Source organism: Artemia sp. Qi Xiang Cuo, chromosome 2, assembly GCF_049724085.1.
Source record: "Artemia sp. Qi Xiang Cuo chromosome 2, ASM4972408v1, whole genome shotgun sequence".
NCBI lineage: Eukaryota > Metazoa > Arthropoda > Branchiopoda > Anostraca > Artemiidae > Artemia > Artemia sp. Qi Xiang Cuo.
This window is the reverse complement of record NC_142795.1, coordinates 23,739,340-23,762,820: the sequence shown is the minus strand read 5'-3', so window position 1 is coordinate 23,762,820 and position 23,481 is coordinate 23,739,340. Positions and strand designations below refer to the sequence as shown.

General features: G+C 35.7%; 1 protein-coding gene and 1 pseudogene across 1 annotated transcript in view; one reads left to right on the top strand and one right to left on the bottom strand.

The window, feature by feature from the left end:
* The window catches only part of Liprin-beta (liprin-beta 1), a 622,086-nt gene that overhangs the window by 138,799 nt on the left and 459,806 nt on the right, over positions 1-23,481 (top strand). The window lies entirely within an intron of this gene.
* Positions 2,045-3,146, bottom strand: LOC148955025 (uncharacterized; annotated as a pseudogene).

The window sequence follows — 23,481 nt, the reverse complement described above, 5'->3', positions numbered from 1 at the left end:
TCTGATATACTGAATATGATGGTGTGATTTTCATTAAGGTTCTATAATTTTTAGGGGTCTTTCCCCTTTTTTTGAAAATCAGCCAAATCCAAAGAACCTTGAGAAATCACGATCCCAAAGTTTTGAGACTGAAAATTACGACAAAAATATCCATAAATACATAATTTTTTGTATTTTTTAAGCAAGTTTACACAATTATCTGAGAAAAAGTTTCTATTCCTTTCCTTTCCCTTCCTTTTTTGTACATTTGTCTTCTTTTTATATTTTGTACAGTTGTATTTTGTCCCTTTTCCGCTTTTAGGTCCTGAATGTTTCGGAAAGAACATAAACCTTACGAAATTACAATGCCGAAATAAATTTTTTTAGATATATTTAAAGATACATTTTTAAGATTAGAAAATGCAGCCGAAATATTTGTAAACAGCGAACTCCGGTTTTTTAAGCAAGTTCATGCCATTCTCGGAGGAAAAGTCAGATACATTTGTTTTTAGATATGTTTAAAGACATATTTCTTAGAGAGAAAAATAGAGCAGAAACATCCATGAATAGAAAAACTTTCCATTTTTTAAGTAAATTTATACCATTCTCTGAGAAAGAGTCAAAGCAAAGCATCATTTCGACTTAGCGAATTGATATATTTTTTATTTTTTTATTTTTTTTACTTTTCTTTCCTTTCCTTTTCCATTGTGTCCTTTAAGTAAGTTTTTTTGGTGTTTCTTGTCTTTTTGTGTTTTCTCCTGTTGTATTTGGTCCTTTTTTAAGTATATAATACCCATCCTTGAATATTTTAGTGAGAACGTAATCCTTAAGAAATTACGACACAAAAACAATCTACCGGGCTACAGGGCAGGATTGAAGGTATAGTCAAAGGTGCAGATCTGACTACAGCTTGTGACACCGCTGAAGTCCATCCATACAGTCAAGGCGCCAGATTCTGTATCGTGCACCCACCCATGCCGGAAGGTACAAAACTGCTAAGGACGGATCCAATGGTAGTCAACCATGCTGAAAACGAATATCGTAGGGCACATGTTCGCTGTTGGGGCGTTTCTGAGATATAGGCAAAAAACGCCAAATTTAGCCTATAACTAAGTGCGACGACTCAGGATTTTTTTGCGAGTTATTGGGATGAGGAATCTGGCGTAATGTATATCAATCGAAAGAGAAAATCTAGATTTACAAGAACATGATTTTTAAATAGAAAAAAAAACACAATTTATTTCTCTATCTACTGCAGTTTCAAAATAAGTGCTGTAAAATTCGATATCTCAAAGAAAGGCTCAAAACTCGAAATTTCTTCAAGATAAAAAACTTTTTTTCATATTAGAAAAGAAAGTTCATTCAATTCCGCACAATTTGAGCTAAAAAAAAAAATATGTAAATTATTATTATTTTTAAAAGGTCTGCGAATATTTTTGTAGTGTCACTGAAATGATCACTAGCCGTATCGTGAAAATGGACATAGTTTATTTTTTCTTCAAAGAGTAGGAATACTTCAAACTTTCTAACTGTTCAAAATTTTTAACTTTTACTTAAAAATAAAGATAGGTTTAAACAAAAATTTTGACTAAAAAAAGGGTTTTTTTTAGAACGAACGAATATATTTTCTGGTGTACTAAGGGGTCTGCAATTATCTTTTTGGGACCTGATTTGCCACTGATACGACTGAGCTATTTACTACATGAAAGAATTCTGTTTCACAGATGGATTCAGTCGGTACACTGGAGTTGTCTTATTCGGCCGGCCCGTAAAATTGGGTAACAGTAACTGATTAGGGACCTGTTGTCATTAAAACTAAAAGATATCAAATAAAACTTTCAAAATTTTCCTCATTTTCTTCTTCCGAGAATTCATATGGGGCAAGGTCAGACTCCCTGCATGCCTTCCTCGTTCCACGGCAGGAGCATTAGCTGCAGCATCCTTTCATTTTTGAGTAGCTACAGTCTTTCCTGCATCTTCCACTTTTGCATCTGCAATAAGCTTCCAGGCTTGATGCTTCTTTACAGCTTGAGACGACCGCATTTACTTCCCCTTCAGCCATCTTTCATCCATGGAGGAGTGGATATGGAATGCTCGGCCGAGTCTGTACTGACGACAAGATTATCCATGTAGCGAATATGGCTCTTCGTATGCATGGCTCGAAGGTGTCATCAGAAGGTGGCAGTCTTGTCACATCTTGTTTCTGACACCAAATGTAAGCCCTTACAGTGGCCAGTGAATTGAATCCGGTCTGTTTATCGTACATTTCAATGACCAGGGATTTTTATAGGACAGAAACTTCTCTCAACGCGTCGACTGAAAGCTTACCTTCTGTATCTTTGATCCGCTCCGTCACAGACACCATTTTTGAGGCAAAATTTGGAGACGCCGAGGTGTTTAAGAAAGAAGCTTTGCCGACGCCGACGAAAAAGTTCGTTGTGTCACACCCTGACAGACAGTGTACGAACGGTAACGTAATCTGCTCCTCTTTGGACAAGTAGACTCCATCCGTCAGCTCGTGTACTGGGATAATGTAAGACGGGAACATTAAGAAAAATCTCTCAGTCCCTCAGCTTGAAGCTCTTCAAAAATGAACACAGGCCACTGCCACGTCTGTGTCGTTGGCATGCACAACGATGCTACAAACGTAAAGGCTAGCGTACTTGGCATGTGTCATAAGGCATTGGTCAGCCTCTTCGTGACTGGAGGACAAGCATTCCTCGTAGTCACAGTGTTCTGGTAAAGTTGGACTTCAGCCACGCTTGACCAGAGACACTTTGAACCTCTCCTTGAGCCCACCTGAGAGAAAAAGGTTGAGTGCATTCGGAAGCTGATCACCCATCTGCTCCCAGATTTCATACAAAATTTCGAGGAGCCGGCTTTTAGACGCTGAGCGTGCAAGTACAGCATCCTTTTCTTCAATTGTGCTAGGAGCGGAAATCTGGAGGTTTTTCCCCTTTACCTCGTCGGAGTCTGCATGCTGATTTCAAGGAGCTCGATTCTTCGGTGTCCGTGAGCTTCCCAAACAGCCCGTCGTACCGATCTGCGACAATGTGAACTTCAGGAATACCCACTGGGAGATCATTCAGCAACGATAGAAGCAATCTTTCCGTGAAGGATTTGACTGTTTCAAACCTGGCAGGCCGATTTGACCTTATCTTGGACATTAGGTCAATGATGTGTATTGTAGCTGATGTTGTTTCTTTGGATTTCAAAGTCGCCGGCCAAGCTGCAAATCCCACGGTTCTTCTTCTTCAAGAAGGTAAACAAGAAAGTTGAGGAGCTCTTTTGGTATCATTTGGGAGATCTGGTTGGGTATTATTTGCACGTTTTCTGCTTTGGCGTTTAGCTTCGGATCAGTGATTGCTCGCTTCAAAATCTTGGCTGCAATGAGTGTATTTCTATCCTGGTTGCCAAACACTGAACTATTTCTAGTGCTACACCGGCGCGATGTAGCCTGCGATCCAGTGCTTTGGCTGCCGGAAAGTGATCTGCTGTCTTCGTTCACTGAAACTTGTTCGGGTTTGACTGAGTTCCTTAAGGCCAAGCGCTGTTTCAAACTAATGTCAAACTCTGCATCGGAGCCACTGGATTGGGCTGTCACCACCGGCAAGATATCTTGAAAATAGCTCAAATCACTACTGCTGCCATCTTCTTCGGACCGCACACGCACAAACTCCTCTTGGACGGGTCGCTGAACGCTGTTCATTGCAAAGATTAAACTCTCAGCAGAAATTTTCTCGCGAAGAAAAAAGATGTCAGAATGCCCCTGCTGCAAAATGACGCTCAGAAAAATTCCGTAATGCTGTAAAAGTCTTCTTTTCAAGCGGTTTGATCGATAGTTTCTTCTGATTTTTGGTTTTTTTCTAGACAAGATTGAAACAAATGAAGCGTGCAGTTGACAGAGTCTCACCGTCTTTCCTTTCAGTAAAACTTGTTCGTATTCCTTAATAAGGTCCAAAAAGCACTTCTCGTACGTCTGTTTCACCGGCTGGGCACTTGCCTTTTTCATAAACTGTAGTAGGCACACGTTGTGGCAATGAACATCACTTGCTAGTATGTCAATACTACAGCCGAGGCCATTGTCCAAAAGGAAGAACACATCCGTTAACTCTTCTCTGAGCTGTGTAGTGGCTGCATAAATGTTGTCTTCCCTAGCATTTTTTAGCAACTTTTATCAGCGGTACTTTCTGTCCGCTAACTTTCTTCTATGTTTTTCCACAAATGACACATTTCTGTCGGTATTCAAATTCTGGTGAAAAAGGCACCTTGAGGATCTGCTTGTGTTGGGTTCGTTCACTCGCTGATTGGGTACAAGTCTGTACAGATCCTTCCGACAGGATAGATGCCATTTAGGATTGTTTTGCAAAAAAACTATCAACGTCTTCTAATTCAGTTGCAAGGTCGGCAGAGTGATCACTGCGCAGTCGTGATGCACATTTTTCGAGGATTGCAACATTCTTCACCCTGCAGAGGAAATCTTCTGTGACATCCTGGCAAATCAAACACTTGCTGTAGTTGACTGATAATCTGGATCTTTTACTTGGTGCCAGTGCAAATGGCAGCCGCTGCATACTTTGTGGGATATTCTCTCACGATTTCGCAGAGTCTGTAAAATAAAAGAGTGGATAAAAGATAAAGTACGTAAACCATGAATTATTAGACCATCCAAAACTGATGCGTCACCTACATTTTACTAGAGCTGCATTCTGGTACTTCTTTGCAAGGGTCCTCTCCAGGCTCAAGCTGGAAAAAGAATTGAAGATGCTTCCTTAAATATCTGATTGTATGAATTCTTCCCACAAAATTGAGTTGAGATAAAATGAGCCTGAAGAGCTTCGTCTAGCCAAGAAGGGACGAAAAGAGCTCTAATAAAATGTAGCTGACGTATCAAAAGAGCACTTGAAAAGCACTGTGATACTTGACGTATCACAAACGTATCCGTTTTGCATTGTCAAACATGATTGTGAACACTCTAATAATCACCATCTGTCACATTGACCAATTTTCATGATTATCTTAGGTAGAGTTATCTTTATCACCACTGAGTTTGTGTGACGGACCACCTTGACTAAATGTCCTAAATGACTTGACCAAAATGAGGTGTAGAGTAACGTGGACGACCTTTCTGAATCGTCGTGATACCAAGATCACTTGCTATCCGGTACTGACACCCAAGAACCCAAAAACTACACCCTAGTCGATGTTTTGAGCCATAGTTCTAACAAACCGATCATGTCTCATAAAATAACTGTTTATCTGCCTAAATAACACTAATTAGCTGGTGTTTACCTTTACTTTGACAGATTACATCATAACCTCAGGGTCAATGACTTTCTATCTGTCCAGCAATGATTAATTATACCTGCTGTCACGTGATGAAAAAAAAAACTTCCCGCTAGGTAGCAGGCTACTAAACAAAATTCCTATTATCGGGTACACTCGCTAAAAAAGTTGCAGACCCCTCAGACACAATAAAGTTAAACTGTTTTAGATCAATGTGTTCGGAATTAAACGGGCTTTCTTTTTTAATATAAAAAAATTACTTTATCTTGAAAAATTTCGAGGTTTTAGCTTTTCTGTTATAAATTTGTTGAAAAAAATCTGAATTTTTTTTAAAGTGCAGTAAAAAGTGTACTATTTTTTTTGTGCAAAGAAAAATCATATTCGTGTCACCCCAAGTCTCTTGTTTCGATTGATGTAAGAACACGCTGGATTTGACCAATCTTATCTGAAAAAAAATTGGAATCGTCGAGCCCCATTATAGGCCAAATTTGCCTATACCTCAGAAACACCCCAACGGCGAACATACGCCCTACGATATTCATTTTCAGCATGGCCGACTACCCTGGGACCCACCCTTGACATTTTTGTACCTTCCGGCATGGGTACTAATCGAAATAAGCGACATACAGAATCTGGCGCTCTGACTGTTAGAAATAACAAGCTAATTAACAAATTCATTAATTTAGAAACAAATAATCAGATTAATAATTGTCCTTCATGAAACATTTTGCCTAAAACAGATACAAGCTAAAATAGCCAAAATCTACAAATAGAAAAGAGAGCTTAATTTAACCAATTAAAAAAAAAAAAAAAACCAGCTAAACTGACTAACGACAATTCATTGTGGTTTCACAAGCATTATAAGTTGTAAACTAAGCTTCTTTTTTTTTAAAGGAAAGACGAATGAAAAACATAATTTAAATAATTTGGACCGTTTTATGCATTTTGACGTAGAATTATTTTGGCAAAGCTTATTTCAGCATGCTTATTATTTGATATTGCCTTATCAATATCGTTAAATATTTAGGTTTTACACATTTATTTCGGTTTTCCATAGATTATAACTCTTAAAATAATTTTTTTGTTGTTGAAAAATTAGGAAATGCTTTTATTTTGCAATTTTTTACGGCCAAAAATGAAAGTTTCAAGGGATCTTGACATAAAGTTTATCCCCGATTAATTTTTAAATGTTCTGATCGACCCCCGCTTTCCTTTTTAGTGTCATCTCCGTCCGATTATTTTAGGACCGTTTTTGCATTTTGACGCACAGTTATTTTGACATGACTTATTTCGGCCTACCTTTTATTTGATATTATATTATCAATATAGGTAGGTATTTTGGCTTTTCAGAGGTAAATCGGATTTTCCAAAGATTAGAACTCTGAAGATGAGTTTTTTTTTGAAAAAAATATGAAAATGCTTTATTTTGCAATTTTTAATACCAAAAATGAAAGTGTCAAGGGATCTTGACATAAAATTTGTCCTGGAATATTTTTTAAATTTCCTGATGACCCCACGCTTTCATTTTAGTGTCATCTCCATCAGATTATTAGGACCGGTTTTGTATTTTGTCGTAGAGTTATTTTGACCTGGAGTTTTCGACAGATTTTTATTTGATATTGCCTTATTAATATCGGTAAATATTTCGACTTTTCAGAGGTAAATCGGGTTTTCTTAAGATTGGAACTCTTAAGATGAGATTTTTGGGAAAACAATTATGAAATACTTTTATTTTGCAATCGCTTAAGAAAAAAAAAAAAAAAAAAAAAAAAAAAAAAAAAAATTGAAAGTGTCAAGGAATCTTGACATAAAGTTTGTCCTTGAATAAATTTGAAATGTCATGGCCATCCCACCCTTTTATCTTTAAAATAATTAAAAAAAACTTTTTTCACAAAATAAGTTTTTCAAAGAAAAGTAAAGAACTCCATTAAACAAAAATTAAGCAAAAATAAAATCAAATAATCCACCAAGCGTGAAACTACCGCAAATCTTCATTGATAAATAAATGAAACCCAAAACGAACAGAAATGACAATAAATAACCGAGTCAAACTCAAAATGAGCAGAAATTAATATAAGTTGAGCTTTAAACCCTTATGTCTTCCCAAGGCCAGAACACAATTTGCAGTTTACTGAAAAAAATATAAATGTTTTTACTTTTATAAATTTAATAAATAAAATAATATTAACATTTTGATTACTAGATATCAGTATGTGTATATTAAACTGGCAATGCATATTCATTTGTATTTTTTTCAGGAAAGTGCAAATTATGTTCTGGCCTTGGGAAGACTTAGGGGTTTTAAGCCCAATGGTGGGCGTGGAAGGGGTGTTAGTTGCCTTCCAATCACTTTCGACTATTAAAAAGGCCACAAGTCACTCCAGTTTCCAATTGAATGAGCCCTTTTCGAAGTTTCTACGACAACTTTTTCGATACGAAGTGCCCTGCTCTAAAGAAAAAAAAATAAATAATATATTGTGCTAACATCGTTCTTATATGCCCTCAGGACATAACTTAAAACCCTTGCCCCGAGGGTTGGGGGTGAGTGTCCTCCTCAAAAACATATTTTCTATCTGGAAATAAACTACGCTGAACAAAATAGCTACCTCAAAATTTTGATGAGATGTGTTTGGAGGAATGATGGGCGTGGGGGGGGGGGGGTAGTTGCCCTTCAATCACTTTTGACTATTAAAAAGGGCACTAGCCACTCCAATTTCCGATCGAATGAGTTCTTTCCGAAGTTTCTACGACAAATCTTTCGATACGAAGTGCCTGGGTATGGAGAAAAAAATAAAATAAAATAAATAATACATTGTGCCAACATCGTTCATTACTTAGGCAGCGCGATTGCGCTGTCCATGATTTCAAAGATGATTTTTTTTATTTTATTTTAGTAATTCAGCCAAAAGCCACCTTATACCGGGTAATACTAGTGAAGGGATTGGAATGGTCCACTTTCCATTTATTTTTCCTTGACCCTTTAATATAAACTTAAATTAAAAACATTTAAAAGAACAAACGGCTGCATTATTCAGTCTATGCTCTTCGATCATATCTCTTAACTCTGAAGCAAAATATTTATTTTCCAGGTTTTTAAGTGATTTCAATCAATCATCATGTGGAAAAGAACGTTCTGTCGACACCACAAATTGCGGTATCGACACCGACACCATCAATGAATTAAACAAATTGCTGAAATATAAGGTACGAAGAACGTAATCTTACAAAATATTTCAATTTGATTAGGTTAAATAATAAAACCAGGAGTGGGGGGGGGGGGTCTAGTAGTGCTGGACGGCCGTTTTTATATGAGTGTGTTTTGGTTCAAGAAATATTTGTTATATTTCTATAAGATATTTTACACTCTTAGCACCTTTTACAGTAGCCCCTCTAGCATCTTTTGTATGTGGTATAACTAAAAAACTTTCTGAAAAAGAAGTTTTTCAAAGAAAAGTAAAGGCTATATTAAACTTCAGATCAGCCGAAATAGAAATAGATCAGCCGAAATAGAAATAATTATTCATGCTCAACCTGACCAGGACTACAATCACAGCTGTGCGCGAATTAAACAGTTCATGGTAACGAACTGTAAGTTATGAGTGACCCGTCTAAATAGTAACCGAAACTGTAAAAAACGGAAATTTGATACCAATAGATACATCAAAAGAATCACATTTTTATGCTAATTTCAAATATATAAGTTTAATCAAGTTTAGTCTTGCCCATCAAAAGTTACGCGCCTGAGAAAGTTTGCCTTCTTTTTGTAAAAAGGGAGAAAAATCTTCTAAAAGTAATAAAAATTTAATGAAAATCACACCATCAGATTCAGCGTATCAGAAAAACTTACTATATAAGTTTCAAGCTCCTATCTGAAAAATTGCGGAATTTTGTATTTTTTGCCAGATGAAAGATCACGGATGTGTGTTTATTTATTTTTTGTTTCCTAAGGGTGATTGTATCAACCCAGTGATCCTAGAATATCGCGAGAGTTCTCATTAGAACGAAAATTAAAAGTTTTAGTGCCCTTTTTAATTGACCAAAAAATTGAGGGCAACTAGGCCCCTTCACACGCTCATTATTTCCCAAAGTCACTCGATCAAAATTTTAAGAAAGCCATTTTGTTCAGCATGGTCGACATACAACAACTATGTCTTTGAGGATGATTTAATCCTCCACAGTCCCTGGGGGAAGGTCTGCAATTTATGAACTTTGCCCAATGTTTACATATAGTCTTGGTTATTGGGAAGTATACAGAAGTTTTCAGGGGGATTTCTGCTGGTAGTTGGGGGGGGGGAGAATGGGTCGGGGGTTACGTCGAAGGATTTTTCCAAGGAATAAGTTTTCGTGGGGGAAGGAACATTGCTATGAAGGGGACGCCGGATTTCCCAGCATTATTTAAAAAACGATCAGAAATTAAATAAAAACAACAATTTTTCAAACTGAAAGTAAGGAGCAACCGCAAAACTTAAAACGACCAGAAATTACTACGTATATGACTGGGTTCGCCCCCTAGTTCTTTACCTCGCTCTTTACGCTAAAGTGTTTTTTTGTACTTTCATAAGAGCTATTTATTCTAATTAACGGCCTTTGTGATTAAGAAGTTATACTTAAGGAATTGGAACAAAATTTGAACTTTAGTGTAAAGAGCGAGGTATTGACTTGGGGGCGAACCACCTAATATACGTAACAAAATACACGAATATAGAAGTTCGTTACGTAAGTTAATTCGTAAGTTACGTCCGATCAATATTTCGAGAAAGCCATTTGGCCAAAAAAATAAAATTAATATGCAAATTTCGTTTTAATTATTCATGTACGGTTAGCCAAAATCAAAGCTGAATTAATTCGAAAACGTTAAGAAATTAAATGAAAAAAAAAATTTTTTTTAACTGAAAGTAAGGAGCGACATTAAAACTTAAAACGAACAGAAATTATTCCATATGTGAAAGGGGTTGTCCCCTCCTCAACGCTTCGCTTTCTACGCTAAAGTTTGACTCTGTCTCACAACTATATTTTTAAAGAAATAAAATTTTAGCGTAAAGAGCGAGGTGTTGAGGAGGGGACAGCCCCTTTCATATACAGAATAATTTCTGATCGTTTAAAGTTTTAATGTCGCTCCTTACTTTCAGTTAAAAAAAACTTGTTTTTTTTTATTTGATTTTTGTTAAAACCTATACGATTTTCCAAATCGGAGTTCATGAACCTCAACTTCTCTGATAATTCTGATCAATAAATACTGTCAAATCAAAATTGATATTGAAAAATAAATTTTGTGAGTTAGAAATTATAAAACACTATAATCAAAAGCTGATAAAGACCATAAGAATAGGCTGCTCATAATGAAAGTATGGGCTATAATCCCAGAGGAAGTTGGAAATGAAGCTAAGATTAGTAGGCCTATTTAGATGGCTAGGCTTAATTTAAAAATAACGGCCAGTTTGTTTTGTTGTGTGCAGCATGAGTAGAAGGAGGGTTTATACCCCAGCTAGTACAAGATCATTGACCTCCAATGAGTTAGAATACTGCCTGTACAAGATCACAGGTGTTTGAATACTACCAGTACAAGACCATTTAAGCAGTGAATACTACAATTACCATTTAAGCAGTGTTGTAAATATAAAAAGTTGATACTAATAAAGATATAGATGCCAAGAAAAGAATTTTAATAAAGAAATTCAGAACAATCCTTAGAAATCCTTAGAAATCAGCTAGTGAGACAATTATGAGCATAAACCATCAAGGACCACAAGCACCAATGACCTCTACCTCCAAGTGTCCCCTCTCTCCAACCTCCTAGAGGCCCCTAACTGGTGACACGATTATGAGTATGAACCAGCAAGGACTGCAAGCACCAATGACCTCAACCTCCAAGGGTGCCCTCTCCCAAACCTCCTAGGGGCCCATTCCTCCATTTTTTTTTTGAGGATACCCCCCAATTTTCAATATAGAGGCTTCATTAAGAGTTAAAAATGTGTAAGAAAAAAGTTATCAGAACATCATTTCTGAGCTCACCTTTCGGGACTTAGACAAGCGGATGCTTTGAACATCCAATTCTGATACTTTCTGCCTACATTATCAAATATGTCAAAATGTTATCCTGTTTTTTAAAAAGCCAACCCCCATGTCCTAAATGTACCTGTATTTAGTGATTTAATGAGTTTAGGCTTATAAATAATGCCTAAAAAGACATATTTTTCGCCTCATGTAAATTTGGGGTAACGAGATGACTTCTTTATTTGAATATTCTCACTTACATGATTGATTTTGAGCCTATTTTTATCTTTCTTTCGACTTTGATTTATTTAAATAGTAATTATAGCTAAGCACAGCTACAAACACGATTCATCTGCAAATACCCCAGCTACAACATTTAAATGAAGCAACAATATAAAAATGATTTTACCTATTCCCACTCCGTAACCAAAAACTGTGTGATTACACATCAAATCCAAACAGAGAAAATCACTACTAACAGCTCACTGTAACATAAAGCTAAATGAGGTCAATACAGATTCGTTTATCAAGAACATGTCTGAAAATGTTTACTGTATAGTACAAAAGGCATGCAAAAAAAATGAAAATATAACTATTACCAACAACTCATTGTACCATAAAGCTACCAGGGGTCAATACAGATACGTTTTATCAAGAAAATATTTGACAATGTTTAAGCTATAGTATGAAAGGCTTGCGAAAACACAATAATACTACTAGTACTAACAACCTACTGCACTACTAAGTCACCTGTGGTCAACAAAAGTACGTTTTATCAAGAATATATTAGAAATTTAAAGATTATAGTCTGAATGGCATGCAAAAAAATGAAATACTGCTACTACTACTACTAGCAACTCGCTGCATTGTAAGAACACCTGAGGCCAATACAGCTACGTTTTATCAAGAAAATATCTGAAAACGTTTAATGTATAGTACAAAAGGCATTCGAAACCATGGAAAAAAAACTCCCGCAAACAACTCCCTATAACATAATTAAACTTGAGATCAATACATGTAATTTTTATAGAGAAAAGATCTGAAAATGCTTAAGGTGTAGTATAAATGGATTGCAAAAAAACATTAAAATAGAACTACTACTGGCAAATCACTCGTTTATCAGGAAAACATCTGAAAGTGTTTAAGGTATGGTACAAAAGGATCTCAAAAAATATGAAACAACAAAAGCATGAAGAACAATAGGGAAATATTTATGCAAGACAGTGGAGATGATTTGAATGAATATTTCGGCTCTATGTCCAAGTGCCGTCCTCAGCAAGACAAAAATATATAAGAGAAAAAAGACTCCAAAAATCAGAAAATTTTCAAAGCAGTCCTAGCATCCTTACTTCAGCGAAGTTCAACCAGGACTAATAAAAAGTAAAATAAAACAAGGCAATTCAATGAGATGGAAGACAAATAGTTTAAAAAGACGTTCTCATTGCTAATCCAGCCGTTTTGGCAGCTAACCTCAAAGGTCTTTTTGTGACCGGTTCTGTGTTAATATCTATTGGTTTTTTAAAATATTTTGTAATATCATTTTAAATTAAATTTGTGCATAGAGTATTTGGTGTATATTCCCCCAAGTCCCTATTTAAGGAAATATTGTTATTAATTTTAAGTCTGATTTCAATTGATTCTCCGATTACTTGCTTTATGCCTAGGTCGTTGCTAATAAGGGCAGATTCATCAAAAAGTATATTGATAAAACGAGTGATTTGTTAGTATTAGTTCTATTTTCAAGCTTTTTTGCAATCCATTTGTACTATACCTTAAACATTTTCAGATATTCTCTTGATAAAACGTATCTGTATTGACCTCAGGTGTCTCTATGTCAAAGGGAGTTGTTAGTAGAGTTCTTTTTTTCATGTTTTTGCAAGCCTTTTGTACTATACATTAAACATTTTCAGAAATTTTCTTGATAAAACGTAGTTGCATTGGCCTCAGGTGTCCTTATGATGCAACGAGTTGCTAATAGTATTAGTAGTAGTAGTATTTCATGTTTTTGCATGCCATTCATACTATAATCTTTAAATTTTCTAATATTTTCTTGATAAACGTACTTTTGTTGACCCCAGGTGACTTAGTAGGGCCGTAAGTTGTTAGTACTAGTAGTATTTTTGTGTTTTCGCAAGCCTTTCATACTATAGCGTAAACATTTTCAAATTTTTTATTGATAAAACGCATCTGTATCGAACACGTGTGGCTTTATCTCACATGGAATTGCCATTAGCATTTCTTTTCTCATTTTTTTTTTCATGTCTTTTGTACTATACCTTAAACATTTTCAGATATTTTCTTGATAAACGTATCTGTATTGACCTCATGTGGTTTTATGTTACAGTGAGATGTTAGTAGTAGTTCTCTGTGTTTGGATTTGATGTGTAATCACACAGTTTGTGGTTTGAAGTGGGAGTAGTTAAAAGCATTTTTATATTGTTGCTTTATTTAAATGTTGTAGCAGGGATGTTTGCAGATGAATCGTGTTTGTAGCCCTGCTTAGCTATAATTACTATTTGAATAAAGCAGAGTCGAAAGAAAGATAAAATTAGGCTCAAAATCAATCATGTAAACGAGAATATTCAAATAAAGAAGTCATCTCGTTACCCCAGATTTACATGAAGCGAAAAGTATGTCTTTTTAGGCAATATTTATAAGCCTAAACTCATTAAATCACTAAATACAGGTACTAAATTTATCTGACATTTCCATGTCCCCCCCCTATTTTAATATTTTTGCAATCCATTTGTACGATACCTTAAATATTTTTATTTATTGACATTTTTTAAATGCAATTAATCAGGATTTTAAGGGGCCGACACCTCAAATTATATCTTGGATAGGTCGGGGTATGATTTGGAAAACAGTCAGAAGTCTATAAAAATAGAGAGTAATTATATTCATTTTAAGTTTTAAACTTGTCCCCTATTTTAGCTGACAAATCACTTCTATTTTTTAATTTCTGTGTCCCGGGTACGTCACTTAGGATCAATAGGCTGTTCAGCGTTTTGTGAACAATGGAAAACTGGGTCCAGCCAGTAGACACTTAGTTTTGAATATCGGTCAAACATGTATACGAGATTGGATGTTTTCATTGTGTGTGTAATTTTATAGTGCTGGTAACTTCTTTTAATATGGATTTTATTGGTGGATGTTTGCATGAATAGCTGATACGCTAAGGTTAGTTAATAAAAAAGTCATAATGAGGAAAAATTATGGACATGGGGGGGGGTGGATGTTAAAAAAAAGGATAAAATTCTAAATTGAATATTTTATGATTTTTGGTAAATATTAAATGTATTGGATGTTCAAACCACCCGCTTGCCTATGTAATAAAATCGGAGATCAGAAATGGTATTATAATAATTTCTTTTTTACACATTTTTAACTCTTAATGGAGCCTCTATGTTGAAAATTTGGGGGTATCCTCAAAAAATTTGGAGGAATAGGCCCCTAGGAGGTTGGGGAGAGGAGTCCTTGTGAGGTCGAGGTAGTTGGTGCTTGCGGTCCTTGATGGTTCATACTCATAATCGTATCACTAGTTAGGGGCCCCTATGAGGTTAAAGAGAGGTGACCCTTGTAGGTTGATGTCCTTGGCGGTTGTAGTCCTTAATGGTTCATAATCGTAATCGTCTCACTAGTTGATTTCTAAGGATTTCTAAGAATTGTTCTGAATTTCTTTATTAAAATTCTTTTCTTGGCATCTACATCTTTACTAGTATCAGCTTTTTATATTAACAACACTGCTTAAATGGTACTTGTGTAATATACAGAACACAGTCGGGAAGTAAAGTTAGGGTAATTCACAATGTCATGTTGACACCAATGGCTCTATTACTTTCAACTTTTTAGCATACTCCATTGCCAAAAACAATATTTTATATCGCCAACATCCCATATTGTGTACTTGTCTATTATAGCGACCACAGAGTTATTACAGCGACCTGTGAAGCCTATTGATTTTTCTGTCATGAATTCTTACACAATCGAAGTACACAATAAATTCAACATAATTCATGTCTGTATTAATTACACATCATCCCTTAACCTCGAAGCGTAAACAAATTGTGATATAACAGTTACGTAAATTCAATGCTGAAATTTCAGGGATATTAGTTTCGTCACACTCTCGTTAGTATATCTAGCTATGTGATTGGTTTAGAAAGAGGATGTGGTCTTGTTTGTCCACGGATTCTACTCCTCTGATTGACTATAATCTTGTACTGGAAGTATTCAAACACCTGTGATCTTGTACTGGCAGTATTCTAGCTCATTGGAGGTCAATGATATTGTACTAGCTGGGGTATAAACCCTCCTTCTACTAGAATGCCCTGGACTCTGCGCAAAAAGACCTTCACTGGGCATAGCAGCTGAATATCTCGAGTAGCATGGGGCAGGTTGACTCTAGCAGTGGTAATTTTGAGCATTCAAATTGTTTCTAGGCTAGAAGAGAAACAAAAAAGAAAAACAAATAGAATTTACCCTTAAATTTCTCACTTACAGCTTTTTTAAATGTCATCGTTACTGACATTTTTCATGCATCCCAGTCACATACCCTAACATGACGAGATATAGGCCTTGCTCTTGGCTATTTAAAAAAACTGAATTATTAAGCCGTTTTTTACTTCTTAAAATCGGACACAAATAAATTGTCTATTGCAAACCCCTATAATAATTATTGCGTTAACGTGTGAATTACGTTTGTGATTTTTAAAGCGATATTTCCCCGAAAAAAAAAAATCGTGCGTATGGAATCCTTGGGTTAAAGAATAAATGAAACCCAAAACGAGAAGAAATCAAATAAACAATCATAGCAAATAAACATACTACATGTACTTATACAAATAAATAAATAAATAAATCTTAAAACGATTAAATTTTAAATTGAATACGCAAATTAAGCTTGAAACGAACAAAAATCACTATAAAAAAGAGTTTGGCTAAGAAAATTAATTATATTACAAATATTTTCTTTTGTACTTATTACAAATTTGAAAATACAACTTTGTAAAATAGAATCTTGAACTGATCAGCTTTCAGCAAGACACGTATAGTTTTCACTACAAACAAGAATTTCGCTGTTGCCCCCTCCCTAACTGTAAAATTCTAAAGCCTTCTGCGTCATTGGCTCTGTACAAAAAACGAATTATAATACAAATATTTTCTTTTCTACTTGTTACAATATTGAACAAAGTGAAATAAAATTTTTAACTGATGTGCTTTCCGTAGTTAATATTATTATATATCGAATATTCAGTTTAATTTTATTTGTTCTTTACAAGACTGTCCCAGAGACATAGTTTTTAGTAAAGTGCCAATGACGCCATAGGCTTTATACTTTTACCTTTAGGGAATGGGGCACTGGCCAAACTCTTGCTCATAATGATTTTTGTTCGTTTTAAGCTTGATTTACAAGTTCAATTTAAGTTCTACTTGTTTTAAAATTTATTTATTGATTTATGCTAGTATTTGTTTAATGATTGTTTTATGTAATTTCTGTTCGTTTTGGGTCTCATTTATTTTTTAATAGTAATTCTGGTCGTTTAGAGTTTGAATTATTATATGAGTGTATTTCTGCTGATCCTAAGCTTAATATGGCCCTTACTTTTCTTTGAAATTTTTTTTTCTGGGAATAAAAAAAAAAAAATTCCTGTTTTTTTTTTATTGTCAAAGTTTCAAGTTCGTCAACATTTTCTATTTCGAAATATTGATCATATCAATTTGAGAGAAAAGAGTAAAAGCGGGGGGTGGGGGGGGTTGTTATCCGACTACTTTTAACTCTTAAAAAGGGAACTAGAGCTTTCAATTTCCAATCAAATCAGCCTCCTTCACAGTTCACAGCTTATACATTCACCCCTTCCATAAAAAATTTATGTGCCCCGAGGCATAACTTATACTTTCTCACGGGTTCTGAGGGGTTGTATAGACCCCAGAGCTTTTTGCCTGATCTTTGGACGTTTTGAACAAGATGGTTTTCTAAAAACTTTGAATGGATGGATTTGAGAAAAAGAGGGCGTGGGGTGGGAGGCTAGACACCCTCTGATCACTTTTTACGGTTAAATAGTGAACTATAACTTCCAATTTCCAACCAAATAGGCCTTCTTAAAAGTTTATACGAACATTCCCTTCCATAAAAACCTTATATGTCCCCGTGACATAACTTACAACCGTTGTTCCAGGGATCATGGGGGCTGTGTCAACCCCGGAGGGATTGTTGCATATTTTTTGGACTATTTTGAACAAAATGGCTATCTTAAAATTTTGATCTGATGTATTTTTAGAATAGAGGGTTTGGGGGAGGGGGGGCTAGCTGCCCTATGATAACTTTTGACCCTTAAAAAGGGAACTAGAACTTTCAATTTTCAATCAAGTGAGCTTCCTCCATGGTTTATGTGGGTAGCTGGCGTTTAGCCCACCGGAAAATACCCCACAGCAAAAAATACCCCCACCCCCAGAAAATATCCCCTCATGGAAAATACCAAATACCCCCCCCCCCCCCGTGCGGAAAATACCCCAGTTAAATACCCCCAGTAAATATCCCCCGAAAAATACCCCCCCCCCCCGTGGAAAATAAGACTTTCCGAATTTGAGAGTTTTATTTGAGTTTTTTTTTTTCGTAAGGGGAAGGAATTTTGGTAGTTGTATATTACACGCCACTCACTCAAGTTTACGCTGTGTAAAACTCAAGAACAAACCGGTTTCTTCGTTAGTTTCTTTCAGCTTAATGTGAGACAGGACAAAGACAAGTTACAGAATAGATCGGAAATATATAATTTGGACTATATATTTGCAAATACGGGGGGGGGGGTAAAGTATTTGGACAGCTTGAAGTCAGAAAAAAACAATTCTTACTTCATAATATGCAGAATAATTGTGCCTAACGCAGTTTGCGTTCAGACTCGCTATACTTTACCTCCCCTCCCCCAATTTGCAAATATATAGCCCAATAGAGTGACGAAGAAAGCAATTTAAAACCATTAGCGCCATTGACAGTGCAGTGTCTGGTGATATCATAATTGAAATAAAAAAATTTCAGTTAAAATTGGATATTTGATATAATTATTCACAACATTATTGGATTATAGCTGAACTTTTTCTGCAAATCAATATTTCCTAGAGTTTCTGTAAATTATTACAGAAACTGTTGTGAAGGATTTTAACTCAGAATTTAGTCTGCAAAAGTTCGCCCGGCCAGCTCGAGAAAGTCCTAGCCCGTTAAGTAGGCTCATTGAATATAAGCTGGTAGGTCTTCTAGAGACAGAATTTAGCTTTCTTTACCCTCCCTTGCATTTTAAAACACCCAAAAAGAGAAAGTTGCAACAGTTTTGGGTCAAACGAAGTCGTCAATCTGTAGGTGGCGTTGAGGATTTTTGTTTTCGACATTATGCCAGTTTCCGCTTTTACAAGTTTCCCAAGAATTTTAGTTAAGCCATATTCCTGTGAATCATTTCCAAAAACCTCATTTGATTAACTTATTTTTGTTTTACACATATGTTATCTCCGATCCCTACTTTCATTAAATAAAAAAAAACAAGTTGTATCAATAGAAAGTAAGGAGCAACATTAAAACTCAAAACAAACATAAGTTATTCCGTATATTAAGGGGTTACCCACTTCTCAATACCTTGCTCTTCAAGCTAAAGTTATTAGCCCTTTTAAAAAATATTCCAATTCTTATCAAACGGCCCTTGTGTTTCAATAGCCGTCCTTAAAGAATTGGGACAAACAGTCATGAGCAAGATATTGAGGCGGGGGCAGCCCCTTTATATACGGAATCATTTCTGTTCGTTTTTAAATTTTAATACTGCTCCTTATTTTCAGTTGAGATGTACTTACTCTCATTTGTAATGCTGGTAAATCTGGCTCAACCTTCATGAAAAATTTCCTCCCCTCAATGAAAACTCCTCCGTGGAAAGTTCTTTCCAAGTAAGATACACCCCCTCCCGTAAAATTCCCTCCGGACAATTCTATCCTCGCTGAAAAATCCCCTCCTCCGTAAAATTTCTTGCGAACGATTCAGCCGAAAAATTATCCTTAGCATACTTTGATTTGAAAAAGAATTTAATTTCTAGTCGTTTTTATGATTACTCCGGAAATCCCCCCTTCCGTGGAAATTTTTCCCGGAAATCCAGGCTCGCTAAAAATTTCCACTGGAACATCCCACATGCAAAATTAAGCAGGCAAAGAGAAAGTGAGACAAATAAAAATAATTTCGTAGAGGAATTCTGTCAAATCCCCCCAATGTAAAATTTGCCACAAAAAGTTTACCCCCGGAAATTTCCGTCCCTGCCGAAAAGTCTTCCCGTGGAAACCCGCCCCAACCACAAAATCTCCCCACACCCGAAAAACGTATGCTTGCTTTCCAACAACAAATACTACATGCAAGTCATGGGCAAATTTATAACTTATAGACCTTTTCCCCATTGAATATGGGGGGTCAGGTTATCCCTATAGTCATAGTTATTGAATTTTTCAACAATGTTGAACAAAATTCCTATCTCAAAGTTTTGATTGCACGACTTTGGGAAAGAAAGGGGCGTGGCAGGGAAAATAGTTGCCCTCCAATCTTTTTGGTCACCTAAAACGGGCACTAGGACTTTAAATTTACGTTCGAATGCACCCCCCCCCCCTCCCATCTTCCGGAATCATTATTTCGATACGATCACCCCTGGAAAAAAACAACACATATAAATACGTCTCCGTGATCTTTCTTCTGGCAACAAATGCAAAACTCCACATTTTGAATATAATAGCTTGAACCTTCTACAGTGAGGTTCTATGATACGCTGAATCTGGTGGTGTGATTTTCATTAAGAGTCCTTGATTTGCAAGGAGTGTTTACCCCCTTTTTCAAAATCAGACAAATTTTCTCAGGCTTGTTGCTTATGATGGGTAACACTAAACTTGATGAATCCTATTTATTTGGAATCAGCTTAATAAGCCAATTCTTTTGATATACTTATTGATATCAAAATTCCGTTTTTTAAAGTTCCGGTTACTGTTGAGCCGAGTCACTCCTTGCTTAGAGTTCGTTACCACGAACTATTTGATTAAAAAAGACATTAAAGATGGATGACCCACCTCGGGTTTTCAATGTGTTCTGGTATTTTTCTGTCCTAGCAACAGTGTTGAATATTTATTGAAGCTCTTTAATTATAGCTTAGAGCAACGCTCATGGCCAACATGAAAATTCAAGCATGTCTCTTAAATTTTCTATCATTTTTCTCATAGTTTGATGAGACGAATATTTACTTACTGGAACACTCAAAGTATTGGAAAGACCGATGTTGGCAAACTTCTAGGCTATCCGAAAACTTAACATCTGATGATGAGGAAACTGCAAAACTTAGAAATGCACTTTTCTCTGAATTCCATGCCTCAGAGTTTAAAACAAGAACGCTTGATACCTTAGAAGAAAGTCTGTTTGAGGTAAGATTTCTAACACTTTCTATAGCTTGCTTTTCTGTAAAAACAAGAACGTTTGATACCTTGGAAGAAAAACTATTAGAGGTAAGATGTCTAATACTTTTTATTTCTCGCTTTTCTATAATTAAAGGCAAGACTGTTTGATACTTTAGGAGAAAAGGTATTAAAGGTAAGATTTCTAACGTTTTCTATAGCTTGCTTTTCTATAAATGAAGACAAGAACGTTTAATACCTTACGAAAAAAGCTATTAAAGGTAAGATTTCTAACGTTTTCTATAGCTTGCTTTTCTAAAGTTAAAGACAGGAACGTTTGATATCTTAGAAGAAAATCTGCTAGAAATAAAACTTCTAACGCTTTCTATAGCTCAATTTTCTATAGTTAAAGACAAAAACGTTTGATAACTTAGAATAAAGCCTATTAGAGGTAAGATTTCTAACATTTTCAATCCCTTTTTATACCTTACATTTTTTTCGCAAGTATAGAAATCTGTGTGAAAGTTTCATGCAACTTCTTTGTTTCGGCACAAATAAAGAAGAAACGAAGAGTGGACATTATATTTGACAGTGCACACATTCCTCATTCAAGGCTTATGTCTTAGAAACTTGACGGAATGGACAGTAAAACTATTAGAAAGCTCTGCTGCCTTAGTTATTCAAGAGACTTTATGCTGCATGACATAAATTTTAAGATATTGCAAAAAACAAGGATTTTTTTCATATTTTCTTAATGTACTTAAAAAAGATGAATATGAAAAAAGGCATTTTTTGTTTTGATGGGACTTTTTTTGTGTTTTTTTTTTATAAGAAAAAGTTAGATTCAAAAAGGTACTTCTAAAATCCAGGGGGAGGAGTAATCGCTAGTACGCCTCCTCCTTGCCAATTGGCGTGACTATTCTGAGGGGCAGAGACTCGGTGAGATAATAATCTGCAATTTTATTAGGTTAGAGTGGCCACGGATAGGAGACGAATATTTCATTCTTATGACGTTACTTTTTCATTTTTGGCTCTTAGGGAGGGTATTGCAGCTGTTGGTAGTACATCGAAGAATCTTGGTTCCCAGTCTGTGTCTCATATCACAGAGATTCTAATAAAAAAAATTGTCAAATAGCCTTCCTGGCATAAAATGATCTTGCATAAAGTGTGCTGAAAAAGGCTCTAGGCATCCTTAGATGAATGAGCTCTTGGACAAATTTAATCTTTTTCCAGGTGGTTTAAGACGGGTTTTTAGGGGGTTCCTATTTTGTGGTTATTTCCTTGTCTAGATACCTTGATGTGATCAAATACCTTGTTTTTAATAAATTTAAGCGTCACTAGACATATCTAAGAAAACTGACTCTCAGAAAGCCCACTTCGTAAAACTTACGCTAAAAAAACTGGCATTACCGAGGTTTTCTGGAAAAAAAATTTTCCATGAAAAACTTGCCCCAAGACAATTCACTCCAACGAGATTCGTCCCCAAGGAAAGCTAAACACTGAAAAACTCAACTCCATGAAACTGAAGCTGGAAAACTTGCCCCTGGACAACTCTTAACAATGGAAAAATTGCCATTACAAACCTTATCCACATAAAACTTGCATGAAAACGCCTCTACATAGATGCAACCTGTGATTGGAAAAACCCTTATAACATTCCTTAGTAAAAAAAAATTCACAATAGTGACTTTTTGATAATCCAAGATTCTTGTGCAAGGGCAATCAATTGACTTTTGGACGGGGATCATTGTAGGTAAGTTGGAACTACGAGTAATTTGGTATGAGTAATTTAGTAAATTGGTACTTTATGTCAAAATTTAACGATTCGCCTCCGAATTTTCCAGACATTTTGTGCAACCGTGTGACCAGGGCTAATCCAACCAATTTCAAAGCAAAGATTCCTACGAAGAAGGTGTCAGAAGTTTCTACCTATTTTTTAGTACGCAAACACTGGGGGCAATTTCTACGGCCAATATTTCTGGGATACTTTTGAGGAGGCAAGTCTTCCTAGGGCTGTGTTTTCCAAGGGAAAGCTGCCTGGGAGCAAGTATTCTTGGAGTAAATTTTCCTGAGAAACAAGATTTTCCAGGAAATGTTTTGTGGGATTGTTTATTTTGGGGCTGAGTTTTTGTTGAGCGTAAGTAGTAAGGCTGGAATTTTTCCGATGAAAGTTTTTTGGGGAAGGTTTTCCGGAGGCAAATCTTCCACGGACAATTTTCGCCATTGCTATTGACGCACTCATTCAACCTAGAGTTAAAATGCTTCTATGAATCATGGCCTCTTTACCCGCGTCGAGCCTCTATGAATCTGAAGTCAGGGAAACAGCTCGCTAAATACGGTATCAAAAATTTTAAAGTTATCTAAAATCGATAATCCTGGTTGTTAATTTTGGTGCTCAGAAAAGTCAATAATGCAATGTAGATAATAGGATAGTAGAAACAGTAGGTGCCAGTGGGATCCTTACTTGTAAAAGCTATTTATACGACAAAAAAAAAAAAATAGTATGTCATGGCTAATCGGGAGGCTTAGTCCCCCATCTCAGTGGAGCACGACTTATGAGAATTAAATACTGTTGAAATTAAACTGTGTTCTTCCAGGAATATTCTGTAAGCTTTTGGCTTGATTGTGATGTACACGATATTTGGTGGGAGAAATTTATGTTGTAGTATACATGTTTGGGGAAAAAATGTTCTCAAAGTGTCTTTTCCCAATACACTGGCCCGTTTCTTAACTAAGAACAGAAGGAAGGTTGTTGATGACATCTATTTAATAAAATCATTAGATGTCAGTAAAATAAATTGACCTTACTTAAAAGGTTAAAAC